Source organism: Protopterus annectens, chromosome 3.part0 (genome assembly GCF_019279795.1).
Source record: "Protopterus annectens isolate FY-2018-M chromosome 3.part0, PAN1.0, whole genome shotgun sequence".
Lineage (NCBI taxonomy): Eukaryota > Metazoa > Chordata > Ceratodontiformes > Protopteridae > Protopterus > Protopterus annectens.
This window is the reverse complement of record NC_056731.1, coordinates 1,000,759,551-1,000,783,977: the sequence shown is the minus strand read 5'-3', so window position 1 is coordinate 1,000,783,977 and position 24,427 is coordinate 1,000,759,551. Positions and strand designations below refer to the sequence as shown.

Below are 24,427 nucleotides of genomic sequence, written 5' to 3'. Positions count from 1 at the left end.
TGGGTTCAGAATGAGCTTTTGGTTTGTAATCCAAGTTTCTGCTAGGGAAAAGCATTCTTGTGTTAGGGAGTGAAGGATGTCAATTGATTTGGCTGCGCATATTATGGTGGTATCATCTGCATATTGCACTATTGAGGCTTTAGGAATACTGTTTGGGAGCTGATTGGTGAAGAGGGTAAAAAGAAGTGGCCCCAGGATGGAGCCTTGGGGTACTCCTAGGGAGACTGGTAGGGAGGGGGAGAGTTGGTTTTGCCACATAACATCCTGTTTCCTTCCCTCTAGGTAGTTTTTGAACCAGGAGATGGCAGGGGTGGTAAGGTTTAGAGTTGCTAGTGAAAGAAGGAGTTTATTGTGGTTAACCATATCGAATACTTTGGACAAGTCAAGGAAGGTGGCAGATACAAGGAGTCCATTGTTTCTGTGAGTATTGACAATGTTGGTGAATTCTGTTAGTGCAGTGGTGGTGTTATGGAAGGGTCTAAAGCCATGTTGTTGTGTTGCTATTAGGTTATTTTCTTGGAGGTATTTCATTAGTTGCTTATGTATTACCCTCTCTAAAATTTTAGATAAAGGGGGTAGTATGGCTATAGGGTGGTAGTTATTAAGTTCCAGGGAGGTTCCCCCTTTATGTAGAGGGATGATATGTGATATTTTCCATAGGTTGGGTATTATACACTCGGAGATGGATCTGTTAATTAGGATGGAGACAGGATATAATATGGCTTCTGCAGCCAGGTGGAGGTATTCAGTGGGTAATTTATCTGTGGCTAGAGATGCTGGTTTGAGCTTGCAGAGTAGTTTTTCAATGGATTTGGTTGGTTTGGGTGGAAGCTGAACTTGAGGCAATTAGTTGGGAGTGGGGTGGATTTGCAGGGGTGGGAATGTTGTCATTGAGTTGGTTGTTTGCAAAGGTCTGTATGGTTTCTGTAAAGTATTTATTAAATTGAGTGGGGATGTCTTCTTGGTTATCTATTTTTGGGGTTGGGGTAGTTGTTTTACCTGGTTGTAGAATAGAGTTAATTGCTGCCCAAATTTTTTGTGGGTTGTTCCTGTGCTTATCCTGTAACTTTTGGTAGTAAGATGTTTTGTCTGTTTTGGTGTGTTTTTTGGCTTTGTTACGTAGATCAACATATATTTGTTTGCTCAATTGGGATTTACTGTTGAGGTAGTTGGTCCAGGCTTTGTTTCTTTTTTTGAGGAGGGATTTTGTGTCTGGGGTTAACCAGGGGGGATATTTAGTTTTAATTCTTGTTGCTCTGGAGGGGGTGTGATGGTTAATGGTGTTTAAAAAGGTAGTATTGAAATATAGTACAGCTTCATCAAGAGGTAGTTTTTTAGGGGGGTCCAGTTGCACATTTTTAAATTGTTTATAAAGTTGGAGTAGTTAAAGTGTTTTTTGTTACTAATTAGGTGCTTAGATATTGGGTCAGTTGTGGTGATTTTGATCTGAGTAAGAATGTGGCTTGGTGATCACTCAAGGTGTCTGGTAGACACCCTGCTAGGGATATATATTAGTGATGGGTGGGATACGAGTATCCAATCTAAAGTGGATTGGTGTTTGGTTCTCTTGTCTGTTCTTGTGGGGGAAGTGATGAGTTGGGTTAGGCCATGTGGGTTATGACTGGAACAGTTTTGCCAGTCAGTATTAAGGTCTCCTTATACTATGCTTTCCTGGAGGAGGGAGTTTTTCTGTAATGGGGATATTGTTGCCTGGAGGGATGTAGCATCCTATGATGTTGGTGTGTTTACTGTCATTAAATTTTAGTTTTGTTAGAGTGAGTTCAACTTTATTGAGGTCTGGAGTTGTTATGTCTACTTTCTCAAGGATGAGGTGAGATTTATACATGACAGTAACACCCCCCCCTTTCTTATGTATTCTATCACTATAAATTATATTGTAACCTGGTGGAGTGATTTCACTGTTGTGGTTGCCTGGTTTAAGCCAAGTCTCTGTTAGTATGACTATCTCGGGTTGATAAAATGAGAGAAGTGCATGAAGGTCGTGGACTTTTAGAATACATCTGACATTTAAATTTAAAATGAGGAGCGAGGATTTGTCTCGGTGGAGTAGGGTATCATTCATGTTGAGGGTTGGGGCTCCTAGATTTTGTGGGCTTGGGTTTGGATGTATATCACCAGAGCTAATAAGTTGGGTTCTGAGGTAGAAATAGAGTTTGAGTAGTTTGTTTAGGGTCTTAAAGTTCTTTATAGTTGTTTGGGACTGGTAGTGTGATGGCTGTAATCTGTGTGCGTAGTGATGAATAAAGAAGGTTTGGTAGTGATATGGGACTAGTTGTGTAAAAGGATGTGTTGTAATAATGTTAGTGGAAGTAGTTTTTCTTGATATGTGGATAAAATTAAATTGTTTTTGGTGGTTGGTGGTAGAGGTTATCAGTGGTTGGGTGGATACACCTAGGAGCAATAGTAAGATGTGTATGTATGTGGGATTGGGTAGTTTGGGCATGGTTTGGTTGAGTTTGGTCATGAGTGAGAGATCTGCTTGGGATGGGGTGGGTGTGGTGGATGAGAGGTGTTTGTGATTGTAAGGTAGTTAGCTGGAAGGCTGTGCTTTACAGGATGCGGAATAGTGGAAGAGAATGAAATGGGTACAGGGGTGGGGCAGATTCAGTGATTGGTGGTTAGCATGAGTGGAGTGGCTAAGTTTAGTTGAAATATAGCACTAGTGGGGGCGGGTGGAAATAGGGGGCAGGGAGGGGAGCAGAGTGAGCCCGAGTGCAGCGGGTCTAACACTAACTCCAATTATATCCCTGGGATTACTTGTTTCTTTTCTTTATACACCAAATGTATTTTTTCACTTGTTTTTGTTTACACCAAATGTATCTTTTTGGCTGTATTGTACTAGTTTCATTTCACTCCAAATGTATCTATTTGGTTGTATTTTACTGGTTAAGTTATACACCAAATTTATGGGCTATTGTTAAGGTATAGATTGTCCCCTTGCAGAGATTAATTAAGAGCTGCAGGGGAGCCGGTTGAAATTACTCTGTGCAGGGTAGATTTTTAGGTTAAAGAGGTAAGATCCTTGGGGAAATCTAGCTAGGTTACACAATATGGAGGGAGTCTAGAGGTGCCTTTAGACCCAGGGCAGCATGAAACAGTACATAGGTAGAGTGTTAAGGTACTAGTACATGTTATGGTATTAACCTTATTCAAGTTGCAGGTTGGACTTCAAAGACTTGTAGCAGGTAAAGTTTTTCTGGGTTATGTCCTTCCAGTCAGGAGTGTCTTATACTGGGGTAGTTTGGGGGGGACTACCTAGAAAGAAAACATTTATTATAAGCACTAATAACTAGCCACCAGTTAAGCAGGCATAAAACTGTCACTTAAACTATGTAATATATGGCAATACAGGAGCTCTGTACAGCTATGAAGCACAGCATATGCTTTTTAGTTACATAAATGGTCAACAAACAGTTAAAATGTTTCACTAGCTTTATAGACTACTCTTGCAGTCAGACTATGATGCAGGTAATAATTGTTAAGGTTTTCTACAATGCTGTGTCCTTGTTTGATGTTAAACATTTAATCTAGATGCCAGACAATAGCTATCAAGTATGTTTTCCTTGTAAAAGCAGTCCTTAGGAGAATGTAGTTAGACAAGCTAAGAGCAGCCATATGGTAAGCAGCTCTGTTAACAGATTTTCACAACAAGTAATGAGTTTCTTTTCCAAGTTTAGAGTCTTAACATAGTTTTAAAAACAAGCAGCTTGTCCGTAAGTATAACTCCTCGCACAGTACCTGATCGAAAGGCTTAAATCTAATATGTGACATGAAACCTGCTGGAGAGACAGGTTTGTCTCCCAGAGGCTGCTCTGTCTCTGGAATAGACTCCCCATACACGTCAAACAAAATACATTGCTGACCCTCTTCACATGCAACCTTGATGAGTGGATGGGCAACCACAGATTTGTCCCAGGGGTTCCACCTGTGTCCTTCATTGACAGGGGTGACAGGTGCTGATTGAGGTTTCTTTTTTGGGGATAAACTCTTGGCTAGGCTTGTAAGGGATTCAGAGACATTAGCCTAGTAACCTCCTATGCTCCTATATATGCATGTGTGTGTGTGTCTATTGATATAAAAGATGGAAGGATGAGAATAGTGTAGCCTTCAACATCAGCAGTGCAAGGGCAAATCTCCTCCTGTAAAAAAAAATACTTCAGTAGCAGTGTACTAGGGTTCAACATTTGCTGTTTTCTTTTTGCAATTTACAGTTTATTTCTCATAGTTGTGAGTCACAGCTTTGAGTCTTGCAGTTTCAACAGGGGCAATGTCTGTCCTGCAGTGGGCTGTTGCCTTATCTTGGGTTAATTTCTTTGCCTCACACCCTCTAAGTGCTAATATATAGTAAAACACGACCTTGAGCTGGGTTAGATGGGTAATTGTTGAATAAATGAATGTCTTCAGAGGTACTAGCAGATTCTAAGAGTACTTAAATTGTAAATATTGCTGTATCCCGTTTTATTTATGCCTTAGCCTCTTTGTACACTGCTTCTAGAGAGCATCATTAATTAAATGTTTTAACTAGTTGCAGGTTATGTTGTTGAGAGTTATGAATACTCAGCAACATCTTGTAAGGTATATATGTTTTTGAACGCCTTTATTAAATTAGCAGTTATGACTTAGGCAAGCATACATTAACAGAAAAGGACAGTCCATAATAGCACTTTCTTCATTTGAACTTCATATAACCTTTCTTTCTTTATAACTGTCATCAGTCCAACGTTATATAAATTGCTGAATTCCTGCCTTCCCTTACACCTCGCTCCTCCTTATGACCATTATTCTGCATGTATTGTTCCCACAGTTTTCATTTATTTTTGAGTAATTTGCTCCTTCCCTTTTTTAAAAATCCCTCTTCCATTTCTTTCATCTCTTTTGTAATATTTTGTGTTTCAAATACAGTTTGGTTTAGACTTTGATTTCCATATTCTAGTAATTGATTTTTCTCTGCACCGTAACAGTAGTTCTAAGAGTTGTTATTGTGCAGCTGTCTGGCAGCTAGTGCAGAAGGTTATGGCTATGAGCTGTTAATGGACTGCTTCCTGTAGTCCAGGGTTTGATTCCGTCAGCCTCTGTATGTCCACTACTAGACTCTGAGCAAGTCAAACAGTATCTTCATACGAGTCTGATAAAGGTGCATGCAGATCATTTAGCTGTTCCTGTTAAATAAAAATAAATATCTCTCCACACTTTGTAAGTGCACTTCGTGTGCTGCGGCTGAAACAGGCTGCTTTGTATTTACTCTACCTAGGGTTGCCAAATTTTCGACTGGCCAGGTAGGGACAAAGTGAAGACTAAAAAAAAAAAAAAAAAAAAAAGTCTTCCATGCTGGGTCCGCATTAAACAAAAGTAGCTCTGAATGAGTATGAAATTTTTACTCTCTATTCTACCTCTATTTAACTTTCCTACATCGTTCACAAAATTTATTGAGACCATTTACCACAAAGCCTATACAACACTACATATTAATAATGGTATATCTGAGAGGATTAACATAATTAATGGTACGAGACAAGGTTGCGCTCTCTCCTTTATTATTTAATCTATATATAGAGCCTCTTCCTTCTTATTAAACAAAAACTCATCAGATCATCCCCAAGCTATTTAGAACTAGTATCCCCTCTCATTTGCGGATGATCTAAATATTTACCTCTCTTTACCAAATTGGACTTAGAGAAAATCATGAAATCCATTAATATCTTCTCTAAATTTGCCAACTACAAAGTTAACAAAACAAATCTCAAATTTTCCGGTTAATATCACATCACCATATCCCTAAATTTTTCCTCTGATGTTATTCCAGTTAATTCAAGTCTCTGGGGTAACTTTCAACTGATCAATCTATTTAGTCAGATCAGGAGAACATTTCTTCTCTTTGGAAGGAGGTGCAATGGGATTTAAAGAGATGGTCTCAACTTAAGCTTCCCTTTATAGCACGCAACTATTATAAAATGAATATCCTTCTCAGATTCTTGTATATTTTCAACTCGACTAATTCGATTATTCCTCTATACTTTTCAATAAATTACACTCAACCTTCTCTAAGTTTATTTGGTCTCCTAAATCGGTGAGATAAACTTACGTACCCAGGGATTTGGGTGGTATTTCTTCCTGACTTCAAACTTTGCTATGATATTATTCAAAGTAGTAGAATTATTAAGATAGCAAGCTATATTAATACCTCAGATGCCTGGCACCCTAACTGGGTATTACTTTACTTCAATTATATTAGATCCCTTAAATTCAATCCATCACCTTTCTTGAGCAAAGTTAGTCTAGACAAATATAAAATCTTTTATGGCCTGAAATATAACGTTATCAGATTTCATAAACTATTGAAACTTTTTGCACTTCCAACCAATAGATCTAAATCCCAATTTAACTCTAAATGGTAACTTGATAAATCTGGACAATTTCCCCCTTATTAAGGATAAGTGCATGGCAGACTTTTTCTTAGACAAACATCTGAAGTTATCCGAGATCAGGCAAACCTTCAATTTATCCAATAAATATACTTTAATAACTAGACAAATCTTTGAACTATTGAATCCATACTATGATCATCCTGACTTATCTAGAGAAAATATCGAAATTGCCAAGGTTATTTGGAAACTTCTTCAATGTATATAAGTTATTAATCTCTATCAGATCTAACAATTTGCCAGTATTTTCTAAATTCTGGTCAGATAAGGACCCGAGTATAACTCCCGACTAATGAAAGAGGCTTTCAAATCAAGTATTAAATATATCCCTTTAAAATTATTTTATACGCAACTCATGATCACCAATAATGCGTATTTAACACCTGCAATCATTAATAAAATTCACCCCAACTCGTCTTCTCTGTGTCCATTTTGTAAGGATCATATATATCACATTTTCTGGAGCTGCAAATGTGTGTACAGACTATGGTGTGCCCTTAAAGTTATTGAGAAAATGGGATAATCAACACTTTCTTGGCAATTTGCTTTATTACATATCCCTCCTGATAATATTACTAAAGCTCAGCTCAAGGTGGTGATTTCAATTGTCATATTTATCAAATATTATATCTCATTGCATTGGAAGTGCCAACATGGGAAGGTCTAAAGGAATTGGTAATTAGGCATATTAGGGCACAAAAGTATCTCTTTTATAAAGGTAATCACAAGTTCTGTTCTGAAAATTTTTGGAATGTATTCTTTGATTGTCTTTTAACCTGAAACACTTTTCATTTTTGTATTATATCTCCTTAATGTATTATCTGTTGTATATATTGTGAATGATATGGGCAATGTATAGTTGTATATAGTTTTTGTTGATGTTTGTACAGTGTTCTTCTGTGGTTTGTATTGTTTGTCTATAAGATAATAAAATAAAAAGATTTTCAAAAAAAAAAAACAAAAGTAGCTCTATGTTTATTTATTTATTTTTTGATTGTCCCGGGCCAATCAAAAATAAATAAACATGGAGCTACTTCTGTTTAATGTGAAACATTGCAGTTCTACATTAAACAGAAGTAGCTCTGTTTTGTGATTTTTTTGATTGGCTCGTATACCGGTATACGGGCCAATTAAAAATCGCTAAACACAGAGCTACTTCTGTTTAATGCGGAACATCGCAGTTCCGCATTAAACAGAAGTAGCTCTGTTTTGCAATTTGTTTGATTGGCCCGTATACTGGTATACAGGCCAATCAAAAATCATTAAACATGGAGCTACTTCTGTTTAATGAGGAACTGCGATGTTCTGCATTAAACACAAGAAGCTCCATGTTTAGCGATTTTTGATTGGCCCATATGCCGGTATATGGGCCAATCAAAAAACCAAAAAAACAAAGCAGAGGCTGCCCAGGATTTAAACCGGCAGTGCAGGACTCCAGATCAGGCTGCTGATCTCGGGACAGTCCCGCCCAAATAGGGACGTCTGGCAACCCTGACCTTACCCATCTGGTTAACAGACTTATCATCTTAAAAATGGAGTGGCAGGAAGAGACTGACTGTTCCTCCCAAGAAAGTAGCCAATATTTTGAGCAAAGAATCACAAGATGCCTAGCAATATTTCATCAGTGTGGTAGGAAATTTGATTGCAGAACTGCTAACCTTTCATGGGCCACAGTGCCATTGATTGACATGTTTTTTTGTTGATTGCTGTTTTGGCACAGTCCTTTGGCAAAACAATACTTTTATGAATTGAAACACACAAAGAGACATTCCATTGCTGATTGACATTGTTCTGTGGTGCTCTGACCCACTTTCCAAACTTTATTGTTCTGTCTCTGAATGGCTGAATCTTCTGGGAAAGAGCACTTTTTCCACTGTGGTAAATTCATTTCAGGATGTAAGAATCTTTCGAGTTTGGTCCCAATTAGTAATAATGACACTCATTTCAAACAGCTGTCACAGGCCATATCATTGTATTATACTTACTCATAAAGATTTAACTTTTTCTTTTAACAGGCATTCAGAAGCCATTTAGCTGAAGCACTTATATGTCCTTAAGAAGTTATCATGTGTATGTATTTTTATGTGTGTGTCTATATGTGTATGTATATATATGTATATATATATATATATGTATATATATATATATATGTAGAGAGAGAGAGAGCGAGAGGTTTACTATGGAAATTTTGAATCCACATCGGTCGAACATTAAGAACTTTGAACCTAAATGTTGGATTTGAAACTTCGCATAGTAAACAAATGTGAACATGAAAACATTGTTTTCGACATAGCAGAAAGTGACATCAGTCACCTTCTGCGTGCATGTTAACGTACCGTTGAACTAAACATTCAACAGTACGTTAAATCCAGTATTTTGCAGGGGGGCTTTCCCCCCTGTACTCCCCACACCCCCTGCATTATTAACTATACCAACTCCAAGATTGCACTACAGTGAGGAAATGGGCTAATTCCCTGTTCCTCACTGCAGTGCGACCTCAGTTCACAGTGTCAGTACATTGATTCTCCTATGGTCGAGTGCACCATGCAAGTCAACCATATGAGAACCGGGATTTGATTAAATGAACCTTTCAGACCATGATTTCGAACACACAGTGTTTGACAGCATGATGTTTGCATACATCATAGTAAACCATATGTATATATGGGTTTGCGGCAGTAGCTTGAACTGACACTGCCCTCACACCCAGGAGAGGTGGTTGACAGCTCTACAAGTTCAACAGTCCCTAGGTTGGGGAATATATCCATTCTCCAGGGATTGTGTGATCTTGGAGATAGATATATAACTATCAGGGGGTGTGAGGGGTACAGAGAGACTTGCCCCCTGCAAAAACACTTGCCATTGGTAAGTGTTCTGTGGGGTAATCCCCGGAACATGCACGGAATGTGTCGATATTGATTATTTTGACATTCTGTCATCGATCTCCTGGGGGTCATGGCAGTGTCCATTTTGACCTACTGCTCTACACCTATATACAGTTTCTCTCTCATGCTCTATGTATATAAATATATGTACGCAGGTTTACCTTTATATGTGCGTACTGCACATGTGTGAATGCCAAAAGTCCAAAAGGACTTTTTCAAGATTTAGGAAAGTTGAAAAAAAAAATGCTTCGAATGTACAATGAGCAAATGCACAGTGACATTCGCTCACCGCAGATTCGGCATTTTGGGTGTGGATTGCACTATTGTGGTGATCGGGAAATGGACCCTTTCCCCACTGTAGTGCGATCTCGGAGTTAGAGTATTAAAGTGGGGGGGCAGGGGGGCTTGCTACCTTGCATTACATTGTGTGTTCAACATTTTAGTTCGAAACTCAGCGAATCTGTTTGATTTGCTGAATTTTTAACTTCGGTGACATTCGACATGCAGAATTTGGCATTTTGGTTTGCACAATGGACTGATCAACAATCTGATTTGCAACTATATAAAGGTGAACCATGTATGCATGTGTGTGTATATGTATATATGTGTGTGTGTGTGTATATATATATATATATATATATATATATATATATATATGGGTCTACCTTCATTCCATAAAATTACATTTCAACGAATGGGAAAATACAGAGCTGATTACACCAAAACTGCTTTTTAGCGGAAAGTTACATCATGGAAACTGAGAGCTCTGAATTACTATCCACCGAGAATATGTAGGCATACTCCTTTAAATAAAACAGACATGTGAAAGACTTTGTACGTACATACCCATTCCAAGCATGGCGGATTTGTGTAGGAGTGCTGCCGAAGTACTAGGAGAAATGTATCGCAGCACTAAATCGCAAAGAGGAGGACAAATCCTCCTTATTGAGGGATATATTTCTCATTTAGAGAAAATGGCCAAGACGCAGAAGTACTGAAGCTGTAAATACAAGGTATCCTATCTCTGTAAAGGGAAGGCTGTCAAGTTATCTGTAAGATTGTGGCACAGTGGGGATAAGGGAATATTCCCTTATCCCCACTGTAGTGTGATCTCCGAGTTAGAATATATAAGTAGCTGGTGGTATGGGGGGTACAGGCAAGCTTGCCACCTGCATAAATGTGTTTAGTGTTGCTCTGTTTTGTTTTTTTTTTCCTTGAACTGGTTTTTCGCGAAAGTGCACTTTTGGATGAATGCACTTTTGGAAAAACGGGCTTGCAAAATGACATTTTGGAGAAATGTAATTTCGTTGATTCAACATAGACCCATATATATAGAGTGCCCTTCCCCTGCATCTGTAAAAGCAGTTATTCGCTCACTTAAATACTTGACAAGATCTTAAAACTGGTCTCTGAGACACACAGTGAGAGGCACTCAGCCATCTATGTCTTGATGCATTGTCTTTCAAACAAATGGATGACACTTATAACATATCTTGATTAAAAAAGCTTGCTAGAAAGCCAGAATGCAGTTCGTTACTAAGAGAATCAAGAAGGTAGATCCTCACAGAGACATCTAGAGGAAATGTTATTAAAAATTTTCAGCTGAAGTTGGTGAAGGCAGAAGCAGTAAGATGAGCCATTAAATTACTTTGCAAGCCTAAATGAATGTGAGTGATCTGATGGAGAAAGAACTAATGATCAAGGAGGGACCTGGATGATACAAGATGTTGGTCATAAGAGTCAAGGCTTGTTTATTCAGTCCCCACCAGCCGTCATATTCTGTTCTTATTGTTAAAAGGCTGATTTTGTGTCTTGTTTTTATTAGCAGGTGTTGTCTTCTCTCTGTTCCAATATACCAGCAGGCATATGTTGACTTGTGGATAATTTATACACTAGAGAGCCATCTCTGTGGCTTAGAGGGATAAAACCCTGACTAGGCCGCAGGCACCCTAAGCTTAATTAGTAGCTGTGATGCCTGTAGAATCTGGCCAGGGAGGATGGAGATGAGCAGCTACTTAATGGCTACCCATTCTGGGGGTAGGAGACAGCTGTGACCTGCCAGAAGAGCGACACCTTTTGGTAGTATGAAGTGTTACCTGGGGGAGTCTGTGCCAGCAGAGCTTGCACTATTATAGTGCACTAAAGCACTGGGAAGATGAGAGAAAATGATATGTTATCTAGTATTGACTGGTCCATCCTTATGCAAGTCCTTCTCAATAACGCAGTCAATAAGTTCAATAGCATTTTCCTGAATACCCTAAATTTCCTTACTCCCTCCAGGAAAATTAGACTAAAATCAAATTATGCTCCCTGGCTTTCTAAGGACACTAGGTATCTTACGCAAAAAAGAGACAATGCTTGGAAAGCCTGGGTTAAAACTAAGGAACTTCCCTTACTACAAAATTACAGAGAATTACAGAACCTTGTCAAGAAACAAGTTAATAAAGACAAAAAGGCCTACTATAGCTTTGCACAACTCAACAGCAAATCCAACCCTCATAACTTTTGGTCTGCGCTTAACAAAAATCTTTCTCCAGGCTGTCCCACCAACCTGTCCCCTTATCCTAATAAATCTCCTCAGGAAACTGCAAAACTCCTGAATAACCACTTTATTGAAAACAATCCAAAAACTCACACCATCCAGTCCTAACACAACAGCTTCCCCTACCCCTCCCAATCCACTCACCAATAACCTTTTCTCCTTCCATCCTGTTCCCACATCCTACATTAAATCTCTTCTTCTGTGACTTAAATCTTGCTCTCCCTCCACTGATAATCCTTAAACTTGCTGCTGAATCTATAGCCTGTCCTGTATCTGTTCTCGTAAACGGATCAATTATTGAAGCTACTGTCCCTCTCCTATGGGAATTTTCTTCACTATTCCTCTGCATAAATGAGGAAACTCAACCGACCCATCGAACTACTGACCCATCGCCATCCTATCCCCCACTCTAAGATACTTGAAAATGCATTCATTCACAACTTCTCAACTATCTCCTCCAACATAACCTTCTTAATTCCACTCAACATGGATTCCGACCTAATCACAGTACAACTACTGCCCGGGTCTATATTATAACCGGTAAAGACTAAAACCGTGAATACATAAACGTCGACACATAATGAGCGAACCACCAGAACAGTGAAAGGCAAAATATCGAACGGATTTCCCTAACCAACAGCGCCATGTAAGTATACGTAAACCAGCTACCAAAAACAATAACAAGACACACTTCTGCAGGGGGGCAAGCCCCCATGCACCCCCACCCCCCTGTTTAAATATACCAACTCCAAGATCACATTACAATGGGGAAAAGGGTATATACCCTTATCCCCAGAATCACCCTGCTGGCTGAACAAATCCATTCGATATTTTGCCTTTTGCTGTTCTGGTGGTTCACTGTTCTGGTAGTTCGCTCATTATGTGTTGACGTTTATGTATTCGCGGTTTTAGTCTGCCACGGTTATAATATAGACCCCTACTATCCTTTACCCATACTATCGCCAAGGCCCAAGACAATAATCTACTCGTATCCTGCCTCTTTGTGACCTTTCAAAGGCCTTTGACACAGTCTCTCACCCCATACTACTATCAAAACTTGGTAACCTAAACCTGTCATCTACATCCCTCACCTGGTTCTCCAGCTACCTTTCCAGTAGGCAATAATGTGTCAGATGGCTCTCTTCCTACTCTCCCTTCATACCAGTCCCAACCGAAGTACCACAAGGATTCATCTTGGGTCCCCTGCTATTCAACATCTTCACTGATGAACTTTATGCATCTAGCAAGCAATCCTCCCTCATCCAATATGCAGACGACTCAGCTCTCATCTCCATCTTCAGCAATATCTCTGAACTCCACACTCAAACCGAACACACCTTTCTGTCCACCTAAAAATGGTTGTCTGACAATGTACTCATCCTCATCCCTAAAAAGGCCAAACTCATACTCTTTCTCACCATAAATCCACCTTTACCATTACATCCTCCAACAGTACAATCATTAATCCTGAAACCCACACAAAGCTCCTAGGTGTCAACATTGATGATGAACTCAAATTCAACCTGCACATACTACAATGCATAAAAATAACACATCAGAAACTAGGTTTGCTATACCACAACAAAAAATGTTTAACTTCTACTGTTAGACTCTCTCTCGCACAGGCACTGCTCCTCCCCTCCCTCACTTATACTGCCCCTGTTCTAACCAACATTCAGGCCACAGCCTTGAACAAACTTCAACAAACATACCATAAAATAGCTAGGTTTATTACAAACTCTCCATCCAACTCACACCACTGCCTGGCCAAATGCCCTGGATCAGCTGGTAAACTCCCCTACCAGAGGTGAAAACATATTGGACCTGGTCATCACCAACATGGCGACAGATGTTCCACACCAAAGGTCAACCCGTCACTGGTTAGATCAGACCATAAAGTAATCACTCTGGATGTCCACACCCCACCACCGTCCCCAACTAAGGAAACCACAGTAAAAAACTTTTCTAAAGCAAACTTCACCTTACTTAAGACAGAGGTGGTAAGTTTCACAGCCCCCACGCTTAAGGATAATGCTATCCAAGATGCAGAAACCTTTACAAATGCACTCTATGAGCACGTACAAGGATGCATGGATTGTGCCATCCCTAGCAAAACCAAGACTCACTCCTCTAAGAGAAATAAACCAGTTTGGTGGACCCCTGCAGTAAACAGGCTATACAATAGAAGGAGGAAACTAGTTCAGAAAAAAAGCAAATCCCAAGAAGGAAAGACATCCTGATCAGTATCAGTAAGAAACTGAGGTCCCTCATGAAATCATCCAAGGCTAACTTCGAAAGAAAAATAGCCAAGGATTCAAAAGATAACTACAAAGCCTTCTTTAGCTATGTTAAGAATCTAAGTGGCAACTCGAAGATATGCACTAAACTAGTGCAAAATAGCACAAAATATACTGAACCTACTGATATTGCCAACATCCTGGCAGATAGATTCAGTGCAAACTTCACCCCCCTCTCACCTCAAAAAGGGCCCACAACAATACCGGAAAAGTGTAGTGTCCCAAAAATCACAGATGCACAGGTAAAAACAGCCCTTTCAAAAGCCAAAAACACAGCATCAGTGGGACCAGATGGTGTCCCAGGCTGCGTCTTGCACGAACTACAGAACGAACTAACCCCCCACCTAAACACGCTCTTCAACCTCAGCCTCTCCACAGGCTATGTGCCTATAGAATGGCACACAGCAATGGTTATTCCTCTCCACAAAGGAGGGGCCACAACTGACCCTGGTAACTATCACCCCATAAGCCAGACTAGCCTGGTCTGCAAGGTTATGGAGTGCATCATCATGGTACTCATTAACAAAGACATTGGAAACCTCCAAACACTTGACCCAACCCAGTTTGGCTTTGTTAAGGGTAGATCATGCCTACTAAACCTGGTTGACTTCTTCGAGACAGTCACCAAGGCCATAGACGAGGGAAAGGTGGTTCACACAACCTACCTTGACCTCACCAAGGCTTTCGACACCATTCCCCACTCGGGTATTACAGAAAAAATCACCAGCCTGAACATAAACCCCTACGTCATGAGATGGGTTGCCAACTGGCTTACAGACAGAACTCACACGGTAAGAATAGCGGGCTCCAGGTCCGACTCTAAACCAGTTACAAGTGGTGTCCTGCAAGGCTCAGTCCTGGGACCCCTACTGTTCGGCATATACTTCTCAGAAATACAGGCAAACACAGGAGGACTATGGCTAAACAAGTTTGCCGATGACTGCAAACTGGGAACCATAATTGTCTCTCCAGCTGACACAGACATCCTCCAAAAGGGCCTTACTGAGATGGACACCTGGTGTCAAAGTCATGGCCTCAAGCTAAACGCCAAAAAATGCATAGTCATCCCATTTGCGAAAAACAAAACACTCACGAATTACCACATAGGTGGCAGCCTCCTTAATACAGAAGAGGTAATAAGAGATCTGGGGACCCAGATAGATAGTAATCTCTCCTTTGACAATCATATTGCCAAAGTAGTTAGGAAATCCTTCTGTGTGGCCCATCTAATTACTAAAGGGTTCGCATCTAGAAATAAAGAGGTTATAGTGCCCCTCTACTCGTCACTCATTAGACCCATCATAGAGTACAATGCCCCATTTGGGATGTACCTCACAAGACACTTCCAACAGCTGGAAAGACCACAAACGTACCTCACCAAGAGGATTACTGGTCTCAAAAATATGTCCTATGCAGCCCGACTGAAAAAATTCTGGCTGTACTCAGTGGCATAACACTTACTCAGAGGTGATCTCTGCCTGACTTACAAAGCCATATCCAACTCAGAATTGATGGACATGCTCCACCTAAAGAAATCCAAGTCACTGCGAGCCACGCGCTCTAGTGAGCTAAATCTCACCACAACAATAAATAGAACATGCTGGAGGGATAGATTCTGGTCACAGAGACTCCCCATGCTTTGGAACAAAATTTCAAATTACATCAGGCAGAGCCCCTCACTAACACTCTTCAAGAGAAACCTTGATGAGTGGATGGGAAACAGAAAATACACCCCTGGGATCACTTCATTGGCTCTGCTTGACAGAAGATCAGTTAATTAATCAATGGGACGGCAAAAGCCGACACACTCTAGCTAGGCTTATAAATGCCCTCGGGCAGATAGCCTAGCACCTACCTATGAACTCCCTCAACAAATCATTCTAGCACAATTTCTAACATTACACTCTATTCTTTACAAACCGTCTTCCTGCCCAGCTGTCTCATCCATAGTCTCCACCAATACCCCACCTTGGACCCTCAGCACCTCTAACCAGCAACTCCTCGATATCTACCAACCAAAGAAAAATGTAGGCAAACTTCTGTATAAATTCTCTGTAGCCCAAGCTTGGAACAAACTGCCCCTACACATACGTTCCATCACCCACCCATCACACTTAAAAAGAACTCAAACTTCATTTACTTAATACCAAAACTTGCCCTTGTCATGACCCAACTTAATCCCACCCTGCCCCTGTATATGTATCTATCATAATCTACCTTCACTTCACCTAGTCACTCTGCTTTGCTATACAAATTTGACAATACTGAAAGAATTACATTTTTACATAAATCTATATTTATCTTGTAAATAACCCTATGTGTATATTACTATGTGCATGCTTTCTACTTTGTATCTTAGACTTGTATTTTCAAATTCTATAATTTGTGAAATTTTTATTTTTCATTTTTTTATATTGTTTTTACATAATGTAAATTGTAACTGGAGCTTCTCTCCTCGGGTCTCCACTGAAAATAGGCCACAAGCCTAGCTGGACCAACTCAGTTAACAAATGTCAATAAATAAAAATATATAAATGTGGAGGCATGGTGCTCCCATGGACAAGAAGGTAGGCCAACCATTGCCCAGGACCGGCAAGCTGGCGAACTCCTTGCCACTTGACTCATGCCAGGGAATGGAGGGCTGTTTTGTGGTTCCTAGGTCAGTACAAATGGCTCATATGGCTCTCACTTCACCCACAAATGCTAAGTTCCCATCCCTTTGGAATGAATGAGTCAAAAGGGTCAAGGAAAAGGAGCCATCTGGTCCTGGGTGCAGCAAAATAAAATGTACTGTAGAAAAAAAAATGAATTAATCAACTCTGATCATCTTACTTCTCTTTTGTAGTTTGCACCTGTATTGTCCATGTAACATGTTGGATCTGATGTTGCAATGTGTAGCCCAGAGAAATTAGCTGTTGGTTGATGGGAACCTGTTAAAAATGTCTTCGGTACTTTCAGTGGATCTTTATGAGTACAAATTTTGAACTGTTTATACCCTGACTAACACTGCCTTGTTATAGACCTAGGTACAGTAACCCCCCAAGTCCTTAAAGTTTACTGACAAATCAGTATTTCCAAGGCAGGTGGCAAAGAAAGGGTGATCTCAAAAAAAAAAAAAAAAAAAGAAAAACAGGCATTAAAGGAAAAAATTTTAAAACTTTATTCAAGAAAAACATGCAGTGGTAGTGATTTTGAAACTATGCAGTGGTAGTGATTTCAAAACTTTTAAAAGTGGTGCTTATTTTGTTTCAATATTCCTGTGATGCAGAAAAATATTCTCAGACTTGTATTTACTTAGAAAATTGACCTGTTGAATCCTTATTAAGAGCACTGATGTGCATCAGTTTGTCATCTTTCCAGTGGTACTCAGATAAGTCATTTCTGCATTCTTTGATGTTCTTTGTGTTTCACTGTTGCAGTCATCACCTGTGGGTTATCCCGGGTCTATATTAGAACACCGAACTTTCAAAATTTCGAGTGTTCTAATATCGATCCATATTAATCGAAAATTTAAAACATCGAACATGCAGAAGAGCGAATTTTTTCCTAGGGAAAAAAAATTGCTGTTCCAAAACACACACACACACAACACAAGCACACCAAACAAACAGCAATCCACACAGATACACCTAAACTCTTACACCTAACCCTACACTAAAGTATACATGCACCACTAACTATCCACGTATCTTAACCCAAACCCTAACTCTAAGGTCTGTCACTATCGCACAGTCACCTCACCCGCGCCCTAACCCTAGCTCAACTAACCCGCCCTAACCCTCACGTCCACACAATTGCACACTTACCTGAACCCGACACGTAACTTTCCACCACAGCGCTGAAAATACTGAAGCAACAGAAATGGACAACCGAATTCTTTCCCTAGGAAAATATTTGTTTTTTTTTGTTTCTTCGATATTTTCAGCGTTCGCTGAAAATGGCTCGATATTAGAACACTCGAAATTTTGAAAGTTCGGTGTTCTAATATAGACCTGGTTATCCTTGCTGTGGTATCCCTCAGCTGACCCTAATACCAGAGTCCGTGTTTTTCTGCATCGGCTGCTGTCGCTTGTTGACTGATGTCAGGTCGTCAGTGCTGTAAAGCAAGGCAGCTGACACCATTACATCAGTCTTTCTTGCCGTGGACCCCGTAGCAGAAGCAGTTCGCAAGTCTGCTGTTTGGTCTCTACCACCATTCGACTTACAGCTGAAAATGTCTAAAGCTAAGAACCCCGTTGGGGATCCTTTTTTCTTGCACTAACTGATGTCCAAAAAAGTTAACAATTGTCTCGCCTGTGGAAAGCAGATCCTACAACGAGACTTCCATTCATACTGCGTACTTGTTTAGGCCCAGACCACAACATTCCCCCATTGCTGGTTCTGTGCCCTATTTAATGCAAGAACCATTCATCGTAGAGCTCTTATTGTAGACCGGAATTTTCATCTTCCATCTTCGCATTCCAAAATAGCATCTGTCAGCCAGCAATCCATAGACATTCCGAAAAATGTAGAGATAAAGTTAGAAACAGACCACACAAGGCTAAGCAGGTCGTCCGTTCTCTGGAATTCAGTGAGGCACTTTTGCAGCCCCTGCTGCCTGATATATCTACACAGGCTTCTACCGAGACCATTTTGGAGTCTGGTATGCCGCAGAAATCTTCTTCATCTTTCGAGCCTTTAGTTGTCTGTGCATCGGTTGGTTCCGGAGCTGCGATGCAGGCACCGGCTTCCGAGGAGGCCTTTTGCACTACCTATTCTAGACAAAAATTCAATGTCTTCTCTTCCGACAACTGTTTCTCTCAGACTTATGAATACTCTTAGGCCTAGAAGCCAGGCTACTCCTAGAAAATCTACCTCTAGCCACCATCTTACTCCTGGCAGGGAGGATCTTATCTCCCTTATCAGGGGTAGTCAGACCACAACTTCTAAAAGGAAAAACCACCCTTCTCCTGAACTAATGACAGAGCAGGATTCTGAGGAATCTGATTATTCAGATTTTGAAGAACAACAACCTCTGACTGCTTATGAGGATTCAGATGCAGAGGATTCCATTCCTTCTGCCTCCCCACCAGAAGACCTTTCCGTTGGAGAAACCCTTCACACCCTCATGGAACATTTCCACTGGGTATCTCAGGACTTCCCTCTGTCTAAGAAAAGAGTTAGAGAGTTTCTAGACTTGTCCTAGCACAGACCCCTGGCCATCCCCCTATCTTAGAAGTGGTGGATGATGTTTTTCATGAATCCAGCTGAGCCCCTGATGCCCTCCCACTTGCTCCCAGTAAACCTGACATGTATTACTGAGTACTGGATTCTCACAAATACCTGTACAGAAATTCTGCTGCAGACCCGGAGGTTATTACAAAGGGACCTAAAGGAGCTAAGGCCAGTTCTACCAAGAATCCTATTCCTTCTGACAAGGATTCCAGAGCTCTAACAGATGGGGTAAAAAAGTATACACCTCTGCAACCTTAGCTATCAGAGCACTCAACTGTCAGTTCCATATGTTAAAATATCAACAACACACTTTGGAACTATTAAAGCTAAAGATTTCTACCTTTTCTGACTGTGCCAATTCAAAAGAGTTAGCAGATTTACTGCACTCTACTTGTCAAGTGGCCAAACACTCCTTACACTGTGGATATGACACCCTAGAAGCCTCAAGCAGGGTGGCAGTGTCAGGATCTGTCATTAGGAGAACATGCATGGTTGAAGGAACAACCTTTCCCTGATCATGTCAAGTCTAAATTAATTGATGCACCCTTGGATAAGGACCGCTTGTTTGGAGTAATAGCAGAAGAGGTGCTTAAAAAGATGGAAGACAAAGCAAAATCTATGCAAACAGTAAAAGATTTCTTTCAGGTTCAACCTCCTAGGTTCAGCAGGATTTTTCCCTCTAAGCACTGGTCCTTTCCTGCACCTAGCAGACAGGGCAAGGTAAGCCCCACAGGGACGGACCACCTAGGCCCCTATCCCAGGGACAGCAGAGAACCAAAGAGTGGACCACTTCCGCCCCAAAGGCAGGGAGTTCTAAGCCATCTTTATATGGCAAAAACTCTCAATGAATCCCTCTACCCCCTCTGCCCTCCTTTCACTCACTAAAAGCTAGGAGGAAGGCTCTCCTTCTGCAAAGAGAATTGGCTTTCTGTAACAAAGGACTAATGGGTCTTACAGATAATTTTTCAGGGATACAGATTCTCTTTCAGCAAACTCCCAATTCCAAGAGGGTACCCAGACATACCTACAAATCAGTGGGCAGAGGCATTGAAACAAGTCCAAACTTTCATATCCCAGGGGGCAGTAGAACCTGTTCCCACAGATCAAGCAGGCAAAGGCTTTTATTCCAGACTATTCCTTGTTCCCAGAAAAGAGGGCACTTGGCACTCCATCCTGGATCTATCCATTCTGAACACCTCCCTGGTGGTCCCCAAATTCAAAATGCTAACTTTGCAGCATCTGGTACCTATGCTGACAAAAATGCCTGGTTAGTGACCCTAGACCTAAAAGATGCCTACCTCCACATCCTCATAAGGGAATCCTGCAGGAAATTCCTGCACTTCAGAGCAGGCTCATAACACTTACAGTTCTCTCAGCTACCCTTTGGCTTATCTACTGCTCCCAGGGTATTCACCAAATGCTTAGCCCTGGCCATAGCATTTTCCAGACAGAGAAATATACAGATTTACACTTATCTGGATGACTGCCTCATTCAGGCAGAGTGCAAAGAAAAGCTGCTCCAGGACTTCCTCTTTGTCAAAACCCTCCTAACTTCCTTAGGGTTCACTATCTACGAGAAGAAATCAAAGCAAACACCCCCCCCGGGAGGATCATTTTCTTGGGAGCACTGCTGGACACAGCATCCCAAATGGTCTTCCTATCCCCAGAAAAGCAGAGATTCCTGCCTCTCTACTTTACCCAGCTGGCTTCCAGAAGTCACCTCATGGCGAGGAAATTCCTGCAACCTTTGGGGTACACGGTATCTTGCATCCTTCTAATTCCCCTGGAAAGGCTTCACATGAGAAAACTTAAGTGGTATCTAAAGAACCTTTGGTGTTAGCACTCTCAGCCTCTAGAGACCTCTCTCCCTTTGATCCCCTGTATAAGGACAGAGTTTCTCTGGTGGACAGGGGCCTGTGCCAAGAACAAGGGTCTTCCATTCATCCTCCACCCTTCTGGGTAGACCATCACCACCCACGCCTCAGACATTGCTTGAGGTGCTGACCTAGCAGGCAGGTGCACCCAAGGTCTTTGGGATGCCCAGCACCTTCCCTTACACATCAACCAGAAGGAAATGATGGCAGTACAAAAGGCTCTGACATCCTTTAAACCCCAGCTCAGGCCAGGGGTTCTCCTTATCAAAGCAGACAACACCACAGTAATGTGGTACATCAACAAACAGGGAGGGTCCCAATCTTACCCTCTGTGCAGGCTAGCCATGAACCTCTGGCTGTGACAGCCTCCTCCATGGGATTACACCTAATAGCCCACTACCTACCAGGGATCAACAACACTCTGGCAGACCACTTAAGCAGAAACTTACTGGACCCCCATGAATGACAGCTCCACAGCAAAATCTTTTTGCAAGTCACTCAGGATTGGGGAACGCCAGAGGTGGATCTCTTTGCTTCGCACCTCAACCACCAGCTAAAAAAAAAAAAAAATCTGTACCAGGGAGTATCACCACCTGGCATGGAAGGTGGATGCCTTGACCTTCCCGTGGACCTCCCTCTTTGTGTACGCATTCCCTCCTCTGCCTCTTATTCCCAGGTTACTGATCAAGATAAGGGAGGGGGAACCAAAGGCCATCCTCATTGCTCCAGATTGGCCCAGATAAGATTGGTACCCCTTACTGCACAGCCTGACATCAGTCTCCCAGGCAGTTTCCCCTGATCTCAGACCTCTTGACTCAGGTGTGTGTGTGTGTGTGTGGGGGGGGGGGTGCTGCACCCAGACTTGCAGACTCTCTCCAACTGTCAGCATGGCTAATACTCTAAAAGCAAACTAGGGTTCCCAGTTAAGCAAACCAGTCCCAGACATTATCACAGAGGCTGGAAGGCCCAGCACCAGAAAATCTTATGCAGGGAAATGGAAAAGATTCTGGTTCCTGGAGACAGTCCAGAGGGGCCAGTTCCTCACAACCTTCCATCCCTCTTGTCCTGGACTATCTAGCAGAGTTACTCAATAGTGGTTTCTCCTTCTCTTCTATTAAAATTCACACCTTAGCCATTTCAGCTCATTTTGATACAGATCAGCCCCTGTTCCACATCCTTTGATTAAACAATTCCTCAGAGAGGCTTCTAATATCAGGCCTCCCAGAAGGACACCCATGCCAGCCTGGGACCTGAATTTTGTTTTGGAAAAACTAACCTTACCACCCTTTGAACCTGCTCCTTCAGTAGAACTGAAGTACCTCTCCTGGAAGACTGCTTTCCTACTAGCTATCTCCTCAGCCAGAAGGGTTTCAGAACTTCAGGCACTGATGGCCATTGAGCCCTTCATCATTTTCCATGTAGACAGGTTCTCCCTGAGGACTAACCCCTCCTTTATGCCCATGGTGGTATCTAATGTGACTCTCAACCAGGCCATACATTTACCCACCTTCTTCCCTAACCCTCAAAACAAGGGGGAAAGAATTCTGCACTCACTAGATGTGCACTGACAGCTCAGATACTACCTGGACCATACTAAACCTTTCAGGAAAACATACCAACTTCTTGTCAGCTTTTCCCCAGGAGCAGAGGGGAAGCCCATTTCCAAGTAAACCATTTCCAAATGGATATCACACTGTATTCATTTCTGCTAGAGATTACATGGGACACCACCCCCTAAGTCTATTCGTACCCATTCCACTAGGGCAGCCTCCACTTCCACAGCATTCCTCAGAAGAGCTCCCACCAGGGACATCTTGGAAGCTGCTACCTGGACCTCTTTCCATACCTTTACAAAGCATTACCACCTACCTCTTTCCTCTAAGGCTAGGGCAGTGTTTGCCTCTGCAGTTCTACAGGGCATGCTTACCCATGCCTAGGTCTCTAGCTAATCCTTCCACCCCTCTCCTCAGCTTTGGGAATCCTCCCACAGGTGATGACTGCAAAAGTGAAACACTAACAACATAGTACAGTTGTGTACACTTACCATAAATGTAGATGTTTGAGTATATTCACTGTTGCAGTCCTGATTTCCCTCCCTCCTTCCACCTTATATCCTCTTTCCTTAGGGAGACATAAGCTTCTTATGTTGGCTTTTAGCCCCCATGACCACTTCACCATATGGTTAGGGCAGGAAATAATGAAGTAATGGTGTTAGCTGCCTTGCTTTATAGCACTGACGACCTGACATCAGTCAGCAAGCGACAGCAGGCGAAGCAGAAAAACATTGACTCTGGTATTCGGGCCGGCCAAGGGCTACCACAGCAGAGATAACCCACAGTTGTTGACTGCAACAGTGAATATACCGAACATCTACATTTATAGTAAGTGTACACAACTGTACTTTCCACATATATGTACAGAAATAATACGAAAATCTGTTTATGAGTTCCAGTATTTATGAACAGTATACGGTATCTCTTAAATTGCATCAGTTGGATGCCAGGGTAAAAAGTTCATATGTTCTTCATGTTTCACTGTTGCAGTCATTACATTTGGGTTATCTACCTGCAGGTAGCCCTCAGCTGACCTGAATATCAAAGTCTTGGGTCCTGCGTCGGATGCTGTCTCTTCTTCCATGACATCAGGTCATCAGGGGTATAAAACATGCAACCAATGCCATTACATCAGTCTTTCTTGCCGCGAGGTGCCCGAAGCAGAAGCAGTTCACAAGTGCTGTTCGGCTGACTCCTGAAATTTTCATTTTCGAGTTTCAGAACCGAAGTCTTCATAAAAGCTAAGTACCCCATTGGAGATCCTTTTTCTTGCTCTTAACCAATGTCAGTAAAAGTTAACAATTGTATTACCTGTGGAAAGCAAATACCTCATAAAGATTTTCATTCGTACTGCATTACTTGCTTAGGCCCAGACCACGACGTCCCTCATTGTCGGTTTTGTGCCTTATTTAATCCCCAGATTATTCATCGTTGGTTTCTTTTTGCAGAAAATTATTTCGTTACTCAGTTTAACTATCCAGAAATGGCTTCAGTAAGCCATCCGACTACCGACATTCCGAAAAAACATAAAGATAAAGACAGAGACAGACCGCATAGGTCCAAAGCTGCTGACGAAGCCTCCTTTAAGCTAGTCGCCAGTTCACCAGTTCTCAGTGAGG

The 24,427-nt window shown here is 41.5% G+C and overlaps 1 protein-coding gene across 5 annotated transcripts in view; it reads left to right on the top strand.

Annotated features, from left to right (window-relative positions):
- The window catches only part of ARHGEF6 (Rac/Cdc42 guanine nucleotide exchange factor 6), a 1,746,213-nt gene that overhangs the window by 1,134,569 nt on the left and 587,217 nt on the right, over positions 1 to 24,427 (top strand). The gene's annotated exons all lie outside the window — the stretch shown is intronic.